Here is a 9,883-nt window from a genome sequence, read left to right on the forward strand (position 1 = left end):
TAGAGACTAGAGGAAGTGGAATGTGCAGATGGTATGAAATCTGTATCTTCACCCCTGTCACCACAGATAACATGGTGGCCAACCGTTCAGATTACAAGCTTCTTTGCTGTAATGAAGTCCTCAGAAGAAAAGACCTCTTGTTCTTTGGTGTTACCCACAATAACCAGCACCCAAAAGGGAACAAACTGATAGTAGGTGGGTTCTCCACCTTCTTCTTAACCACTACCCCCTGATCCCTGTCCACCCAAGGCTGAGATGAGCCCAAGGAGACTAGACCCTAGGTTTTTGTAATGTTTAATAATTGTTATGAGATGAATTGGATGGATGGATGATATCTATTCTGCCTAAAGAGACTTAACCCCAAAGTCCAAGTGACAGTAATTTTTTCTTTTTTAAAAAATATATTTTTATTGATTTCAGAGAGGAAAGGAGAAGGAGAGACAGAGAGAGAAACATCAATGAGAGAGAATCATTGATCCGCTGCCTCCTGCATGCCCCACACGGGGGATCAAGCCCACAATCCAGGTATGTGCCCTGACTGGGAATCGAACCATGACTTCCTGGTTCATAAGTCCATGCTCAACCACTGATTGGGCTCTTTTTTTTGTTAAAGATGAAATTACCAAGAATACCGAACTTGCACAGGCCTCTCAGTATCAGCCACTCTGGTCATGCAATGGGACCAGAACAGATCTCTCCTCATACTAGTATACCTGTCTCCCAGGCTCTTTCTAACCTCTCACTAAATCCATCTCATGCTGGATTATTTCTGAGCTTTAGCGGAAAAAAAAAAAAACAAAAAAAAAAAACATCTTGGTTTTCAGTACCCAGCATACTGCCCACGTGTGATATTTAGCGATGATCTTAGTGCAGCCAAGAGGAAAAAACAAGGGTTTAACCAGCAGAGGGGAGTATACTTAGCAAGAAGTTAAGCTGCTAATGAAAAGCCCGAATCAAAGGCACTTTGGAGTCTCTGGTCCTCGGGGGTCAGTGAAGGGATTTCACATCAAAGCTGCTGTAGAAGGAAGCTCCCCAACAGGCAGAATGACCATTAGACTGAGCCTACGGTGAAAGATAAATAAGGAATATTCGATAGGACTGAATCGGCTTTCCAGAGATGCCTTCATACCTACAGGAATGAGGTTTCTAACGGTAGGGATAATCCCACAAAACAAAATGTTAAACCTACCAGTCGGTTATGGGAATGGATTCTATCATGCTTTTTGATTGTTTGCTCTTAATTTTTAAACTTTTTTTTTTAAGAAATGGTCATAGACTACCTTTCTGATTGTATTTTTGCTTGGATGAATAGGGAAATTAAGTCTATTCCCTGGGCATACATGAGCCAGGTGGCAATAGCGGTGGAAAGAATATTGGCCTAGGATTCACAAGTCACTGTGATGACAGAGTGACATCTGCCCAGGGGTGTGCTGGTAAATGTGTAACAAATGGCTCTCCAATAAAAGCCCTGATTTGTAGTGTTTGCCACTTTTAGTGCTACAAATACTCCCTCCGTGGCTGATTCCAAGGTACCAACATAATGCCGCTAAACACGGAGTTGGGAAGAGTGGCAAACCCAACACAACCCTGCATCTACTGGAACAGGCTAAATTCAGATGACAGAAACCAGAAGACCCACCAACTTTGGTGGGGCTGAATCTCATATTTTTTTATATATGGTGTCATAATTACATTCAAAGAAATTACTTGTAATAACAATTGGTATATTTTTTAAAAAATGATGTCAAGGAATACCGAAAGGATAATTGTATGGCTTTAGTCAAGCACCTTGAAATAAAATATTTGTCTGTAAAGTTCTCAGATTCGCAGAGTATTGATTTCTAAAGACTTTCAGTAACATCTGACATGCAGTAGAAATTACAGTGCTGAAAAATTGCACTAAAGTGAATCATTAACAGAACTCTAATCATAACTCTACTTTAACTTAAAATGTTAAGGAGATTTTAAGAATAATAAGAATTTTTTTTTCAGGATCCCTTAACTTATATTGTATTCTCTGTTTTATTGACTAAACTTTTAAAATACTATCCTTTTCTTATAGATGACTCTGAGAGTATCTGATAGCATTTGTTTTTGTGCAAAGGAGGAAGGTGAAGAGGCAGTTTCCTCTCCGGAAGTCAGGTACAAATATAACTGTACACAAGGCAGAATTGTCCAGTTCTTTATATTCTGTATTTTTGATCTTCAAAAGTCTCTTCTAGCTCTAGGACTCTCGGGTCTCCATTTCTATTTGAAAGCCCAAGAAATGTCATTCTGTTGTGGTGCTAAACGAGTTTGGTTTGGAAAGCTTTTCCTTCAATAATGACCATTTCCTCTATCAAGTTCTAGTTCATGCTGTGGCAACGAGTGCACAGTAAGCTCATATAAACAGGCCCATCGTGGGTGTTCTTCCTGGGAATCCCACAGGATTTTCCCTCTTCCAATCAGACAGTCACCATCAGAGATGAATGACCAGGCTAATGTTTCCTCTGTGTCAGGAAACATGATGTGCAATCTCCTGGAGCTAACCAGCAGACACTGGTGACGTGGAGTAAATCTCCGGGGTTCATGCCCAAATGATTCATTTCCGCACCCTTTAGCTGGAAGAAACTCTAAAACTTCCTGAGCCATGTGTTCCTAGGAAATTGCTACGGTCTACCATTCAAGGGTGGGGTTCTGTTGCCCCTTCCTCCTCCCTGAGTCTGTCTTTTGTCTCTTCACTCATCACTGTCCAACTCCAACTCCTGGGAAAAGTAAGATGTTCAAGTTCCTAAATCTGGTGCCCCTTTCATTTCCATACATCCACCTTTGTTAGCTTCTGGGAACGAAAACCACTTTAGATCTTTGTTCAGAAGTCATATATTTCAAATATAGTTTTACATGGAAAAAAATCTACCTTAAACTGGTATTTATTTAAGTCATTTTTCTAATGGAATAAAGTCCACTTCAAAAAAGCAGAGTTAGCTGATTCTCATCCAGTGATGGTTGCTAGGAAACCATTGTCTGGCAAATTAGAATCACATGAGCTCTGACTTCCCTATCTGGAGAACTTCTATAGAATGAATGTAGGCATGATTTATTCAATGATGAATCTGCATTATTCAGTGACATCTTTTCTCACTTACTGTAAAATTGTTGTTTAAATAATTAACCTTTTTAATCTACAGTTTATGCTTTAGCTTCGTAATAGTCTTTAAGCTCTCAGAAAATAAGTCTTTTTGCATGTACATCTTTGAATCCAGGCTCCCATATACCTAGTCACCAGAGCTTAACCAATATGCACTGATTGTATTTTTTATTGAATTTATTGGGGGTACATGGGTTAATAATATTATATAGGTTTCAGGAGTACAATTCTATAATACATCATCTGTATGTTGCATTGTGAGGGTATGAGAGGCTAAATGGTGATGGAAGGAGACTTGACTTGGGTGGTGCACCAATTATTCTTGAAGGACAGTGGTCTCATGGAAGAAACACCTTCAGAATGGAAAAAGATCAGTCTGAAGCAAGTTCCACTGATAATTAAATGTGTTCTCAAAGCTGTTTCTTTCCTTGATTTATATTTCTGTTTTCTTCTCTTAAATCTGAAGCCACAAAAGGGAAGACTTGCTAAAATATTCAGGAAGTGGTTATGGGAATTGGTACAATTTCTTCAAAGAACAATTTGGCAATATCTGTTAAAGCTGAAGATGCACATCTATTAAGACTCACAAGTCCATTGCTAGATACATCAAATCCTCATACAGCAGGAGAAACCAAAAAAGTTCATTTCAGCGTTGTGCATAATAGTTTAAAAAATGAAAAAAACTTGCCTTGGCCAGGTGGCTCAGTTTGTTGGAGTGCTGTCCTGTACAAGGTTGCAGGTTCGATTCCAGTCAGTGCACATACCTAGGCTGTGGGCTCAGTCCCCAGTCAGGACACATAAAGGAGGCAGCTGATCAATGTTTTTCCCTTACTTTGATGTTTCTCTCTCACTCTCTCTCTCTCTCTCTCCCCCCCCCTCTAAAATCAATAAAAATATATTTTGGATAAGGATTAAAAACAAACAAAGAAAAACAGAAAACAACTTAAATGTCTATCAGCAATAGAATAGATCAAATTGGGTACAAATCAATCAAATTGGGTACAAATTAGTAGTTACAGAATAATCATGGGGATGTAAAGTACAGCATAGGGAATAAAGTCAATAATCCTATATAATAAAAGAGTAATATGCAAATTTACCCTAATGGCAGAACGACAGGAACGACCAGTCGCTATGACATGCATTGACCACCAGGTGGCAGACGCTCAATGCAGGAGCTGCCCCCTGGTGATCAGTACGCTCCCACAGGAGGAGCTCTGCTCAGCCATAAGCCGGGCTGATGGCAGCACTAAGGATGTCCAATTACAGCTTAGGCCCGCTCCCTAAGCCACAGTTGGACATCCCCTGAGGTCTCCCGGGCTGCCAGAGGGATGTCTGACTGCCAGCTTAGGCCCGTTTCCCTGGGGAGCGGGCCTAAGCTGCCAGGTGGACATACCCTGAGGGCTCCCGGACTGCAAGAGGGCACAGGCCAGGCTGAGGGACCCCCATGAGTGCATGAATTTTCATGCACCAGGCCTCTAGTACTGCAATAACTGTGTGTGGTGTCAGATGGGTACTAGATTTATGGAGATTTATGGGTTGTACACCTGAAACTAATATAATATTGGACACCAGCTGTAATTGAAAAATGAAAATTATTTTAAAAAAAGAATAGATAAAACTGGTGCTACATTCATTCAACAGCATACTTACTAGTAATACCATATTATCTTTCTCTGCTACACAACACTGTGCCGTACTATATAATAGTTAAATGAGCTGGAGCTACATATGTCAACATGGTAAATCACTGAGCAAAACAAACATTTGTAGAGAAATGCATGTTATGTGATACCATTTACATAAAGTTTAAACTATGTCACACCACATTGTGTAAAAATACCTTATACAGTAAAAAAAAACACACACACACAAATATTTATGGGGCTAAAATCACTAAATCTGGTACAGTGGTTACTTTGGGGGTTGGGGGAGAAGGATGAGTAAGAAAGGGCTACATCATTTTTTACATGATGTTTTATTTATCAAAAAATAGATTTGGAGAAAGCCTAGCAAAATGTTAGGACTGGATACGACTGAGTGGTAAGTGTGTGGATGGTTGTTATATTATGCTCTGTGCTTTTTTTATGTGTGCTATATCGCATTCTGTTCTAGAATGACAACAGACCTAAGATTCTCTTGCCAGGGCAGGTCACCATTGCACAAAGCTGGCACAGGAGGAAGTACCAAAGATATTTTTCAATTCAGGGAGTTTGGTTTCCTCCAATTAGATGGATGGATTCATTTGAGTTCTTTCTACACATTAGGAAGCTCACATAGATTAGTTCTTTTTAAATACTGGCAATAAAACAAAGGAAGGTCAGACAATAAGGCATGATCTTTTTAAAATATGGTAAATAAATGTTTGTTTTTCTCTGGGGAAGAGCTCATTATCAAAGCAGTGCACCAGGTGGGCAGCTGACAATGCTGAGAACAGTGGTTCTGACATTTTAACGAACAAAAAATCACCTGGGACACTTGTTAAAATGCAGATTCGCTAGTCCCACCCCTGACCCACCTCCTCCCCCAGCACATAAATGTTTGTTTTTTTACTGTATATGGTATTTTTACACAATGTGGTGTGACAAAGTTTAAACTTTATGTAAATGGTTTCACATAGCATGCATTTCTCTGCAAATGTTTGTTTTGCTCAGTGATTTACCATGTTGACATATGTAGATCTAGCTCATTTAACTATTACATAGTACGGCACAGTGTGACACAGTGTTGTGTAGTAGAGAGTGATAGTATAGCATTAATAGTAGTATACTGTTGAATGAATGTAGCACCAATTTTTTTTCAAATATATTTTTATTGATTTCAGAGAGGGAGAGAGATAAAAACATCAATGATGAGAAAGGATCATTGTCTGGCTGCCTCCTGCATGCCCCTCACCAGGGATCGAGCCCGCAACCCAAGCATGTGCCCTTGACTAGAATTGAACCCGAGACCCTTTAGTCCACAGGCCGATGCTCTATCCACTGAGCCAAACCAGCTAGGGATGTAGCACCAATTTTACATGCCACTTCAGCTCACCAGTGCTAGGGCCCTGTCATTTCCACTTTCAGATATCACCCAGCTAATGTGGTCACAACTGGTAGGTGAACAAAGTGACCGTAGAGTAAACTGGGACTCTCCCAGGCAGGTTGTCCCATTCCTGAACCAGAAAACATCAGTGGTTCTGATTATGAGAATACACTGTGAGCCTTGTGAGTGTCATAGTAATATTAGCTAAGAAACAGCTCCTTGAAAATCCAAATTTGTAACATTATCACATACCACATACTGCTCAGCATTCATGCATTCACCAGATATTTATCAAATGTTTGTTACATGTCCAGTACTTCTTTTCTCTTCCTTAGTTGTACCCTATATTAATTTATTGACACATACACATATGTAAAATTTCATATAAATGCATAAATGTGGTCTGTTGGTTCATCATTTTGGCTCTCCCCCCTTCCCCCACCCCAAAGTTGAACTGATTGGCCAGGAATGTTTTTTAGGTATAGTCTTTTCTTGTCCTTTTAATTTGTTTAACCATCCCTCCTACTCTTATTTTTTCATCCATATTAGCCACCCCTAGCCCAGATAATCCACATTAGCAGTTTAATATGTACCTTTCCATATACTTCTTAATGCTCATATGATCTTCTATAGGCATATGTGCACACACACTTAAGCATAGCATATCCACATGCATAGATGACTCAGCATTGTAAAAGACATAGTCTCTGCCAGAAGCTTGTCAGAAGCTTGTCATCCTTTGGGAAAGAGAATGCACATCTGCAAAAATACCAAGACAAAGAAGACAAAGGAGGAAAGATTACACAAGAGGTATAGTGCTATAGTTGTACAATGAAAAATACATTAAAAGGGCCTATCATCTCATATGTTGTAGGCTTATGCAAGGCAAAAAAAAAGTAGAAACTTTAAGGGTCATTGTCATTGTTTCCTTGGCAGATCAGGACCACCCAGCTCAAAATCAGCTTAAAACCTGGATTCTATGCATGCAAGAGACATATTCTCCCAGGGCAAGGGACCGTCATGCCCTCAGAGGGCAGAGCTGAGGGGAGAGTCCCCTCCCCAAGGTGAGCTCCCAGGTGCCAGGAACATCTTGGGGCTGGAGCAAGGTGAAGGTTAGGCAAGCAAAAGCACGCTATTTAACTTAGCAAATGCCATGGTGATATTTGCAGGCGCAATCATACAAATGTTATTTGCTGTGAGAAATGCATTTCCAAAGCAGATGCTTCTCACCATCTATGCACTTGGCTGCCTGGAAATGAAGCAATTCCTTCCTCAGCCTCCCAGGCGAGTGTTCGTGTGTAGGGGCCTGGGATTAAGATTTGGCAGCCGACCTAAAGGAAGAGCTAAAATCCTCCTCTGGGCTGGTGATGTGGGCTTCTGCCCTGGGGCTGGCAGAGCCGAACAAGCAGGCTCCGGAGGACCCAGGAAAATCCTAGCCTCCAGGTCAGCCCTGTGTCCTGACCGAGAAGGGAAGTGAGACTCTGAGTAGAAGCTGACCACCTGCATTAACCCAGAATTAGAGCTTAAGGTGAGCAGGAAGGGAACAGAAAGTCTAGAAAGTAAGTGGCACAGAGACAAACCAGCAAAACAAAAGCAGCTGGGATCAGTGAGGCGAAAGGAGGTTGCTTTCTAGTTGATGATTCCCAGTTCTCCTGTGTGCTGGCTGCTTTATTTAGCCAGCTGGCTTTATTTTTTTCAATCCTCTTGGCAGACCAAGAATTTAGGGTCATAGGACTCCCCAGTCCTTGGCTGGCCCAGGTAGCAGATGGAAAAATAAAGAAGTCGGCTAAGCAAAGAAACCTACAGCATGACCTTTTCTACCGCTATCAGGGTTAGCCCCAGACCCCTCCACGGAGTAATAAGAACTCGCTTGAATCCTCTGAGAAACACCTGTTGCGGTCCTATCACGTGAGAATGTTAACATCTTCCCACTTACCTCACCTGATTAATGCGAGGGTTGTGTGTGGCGCTGACTACTAAAGCATTTTTGAAATAGTAAAGGTTACACCATGATAAGGTCTTTATGGCACTGCATCCAATCCTCTGCCACTCGGTGTGATAACTAACACGGTTTATCTAATGCTGACCTGAAAAGCTGGCTGGCAGGCATCTTTATTTTCAGTAAATATTAAGAAGAAAAAAAAGATAATCACATGCACCTGTCACTTAACTTCTGTCCTGTCACACAGCAGCTGGAGGTGGCTGAATTACTGATTTTTTTAATTGTAGAATACTTTTCACAACATTGGGCCATTTCAGGAAAAACCCTAGTGAATGAAATATGAGGCTTGGGGCAGGGGGTGGGGGGAAGGGGAGCTCTTTGTGGCTTATTCTCTCATCTCAAAGGTGGGTGGAGGCTGAGTCAGCAGAGGCCCCTTAGTAAGGGGGAGACTTGGATTCAGCTTCATAGATACCCCTCCAACTTGAGGGTGAAGATGATTTTTTTTCTACTCTCTGATAAAGTCATCATGTGCTTCATGTTCACCTAGGTTTTTTAATTGTTCAGTAATTCAAATCCTCAAGAACTGGAATCTCCCAACTTCTTTCTAAAACTGAATCTTATAGGCCAGAGTCACCACTTGCTTCTCTGGCGATGAAGCTGAGCCTGAGTTTTCCCCTTACTAAGGGGCCTCTAGGTTTCCTTTGCTGACCCTTGGCCTCCACCTACCTTTAAGATGGGAGAATAAACCACAAAGAGCCGCCCAACCCTTCATTCCCTCATACTTCTTTCATTAGGCTTTACCTACAATGGCCCAATGTTGTGAAGGATTTTTTTAAAAAAATCAAGCAGTAATTCAGCCACCTCCAACCTGCTGTGTGACAGGACAGGTGTAAATGGCACATGCCATTTCCCTACCTAATATTTATTCAAAATACTGATGCCTGCTAGCCAACTTCAGATTCACATTAGATAACCAGTATTCCCATGCCGAGCTAATAATATAATTCTAGCCAAAGGCAGAGAAACTTCACATTTCTGTTATCAGATACATTATTATCTGTACAATTTTCAAGAGCTTTTCTGAAATATTGAAAATAGTTCGTAAAGCTCTGATGAGATCTGGAAGCTCAGATCTCCAGGTGGGCAATCACTTTACCAAAAGGTAATCCCCTGGCACGCTCCTTCCTCCCAGGCTCTCCATCCAGGGGTCTTAATTGTCTCTCCATCCCAGCCCCAGGCAGGAGCATATGCTGAGCTTCTTCCAAGCCAAGAAGCAAAATGAATGCATTGGACCATCTCTAGTTAACCCCTCATTGGCTGACTTGGGGGGCGGGGGGGGGGGGGCCTCGTGGCTCACCCAGAGCTGAGCCGACCGTGGCATCCAGCTACCCTGCCTCCTAATCTACTTCTCTCTCTTTTCTTCTTTGGAAGGCAGGGATTTTCATATCTTGCTGTAAAATAAAATTAATCTCAGAAACCTCACCATGGTTTTCTTAAAGCAGCATTGTGATGACAGAAGATTTGGGGGCTTAAGGGGGAGAATATTAGAAAGTAAAATTTGGAAGATAAGATTGTATTGGAACATCACCAATAATGAGCAAGAGAGAAGGTGCCCTGAATTCCAAAGGCCAGCACCAATAAGCCAGGCAGGAAGCTCTCTCGAGAAGAGTTATTCACTGGTGTTGTTCACTTGAGCAACATCCCTATCTGCCAGGTGGTCTCCTGAGCAGACTGTCTGCAGGAGGAACTACTATACAGATGGCTGCTGTGAGTCACCCTGAATGCTA

Source organism: Plecotus auritus, assembly GCF_963455305.1.
Source record: "Plecotus auritus genome assembly, chromosome: 1".
NCBI classification, from domain to species: Eukaryota; Metazoa; Chordata; class Mammalia; order Chiroptera; family Vespertilionidae; genus Plecotus; species Plecotus auritus.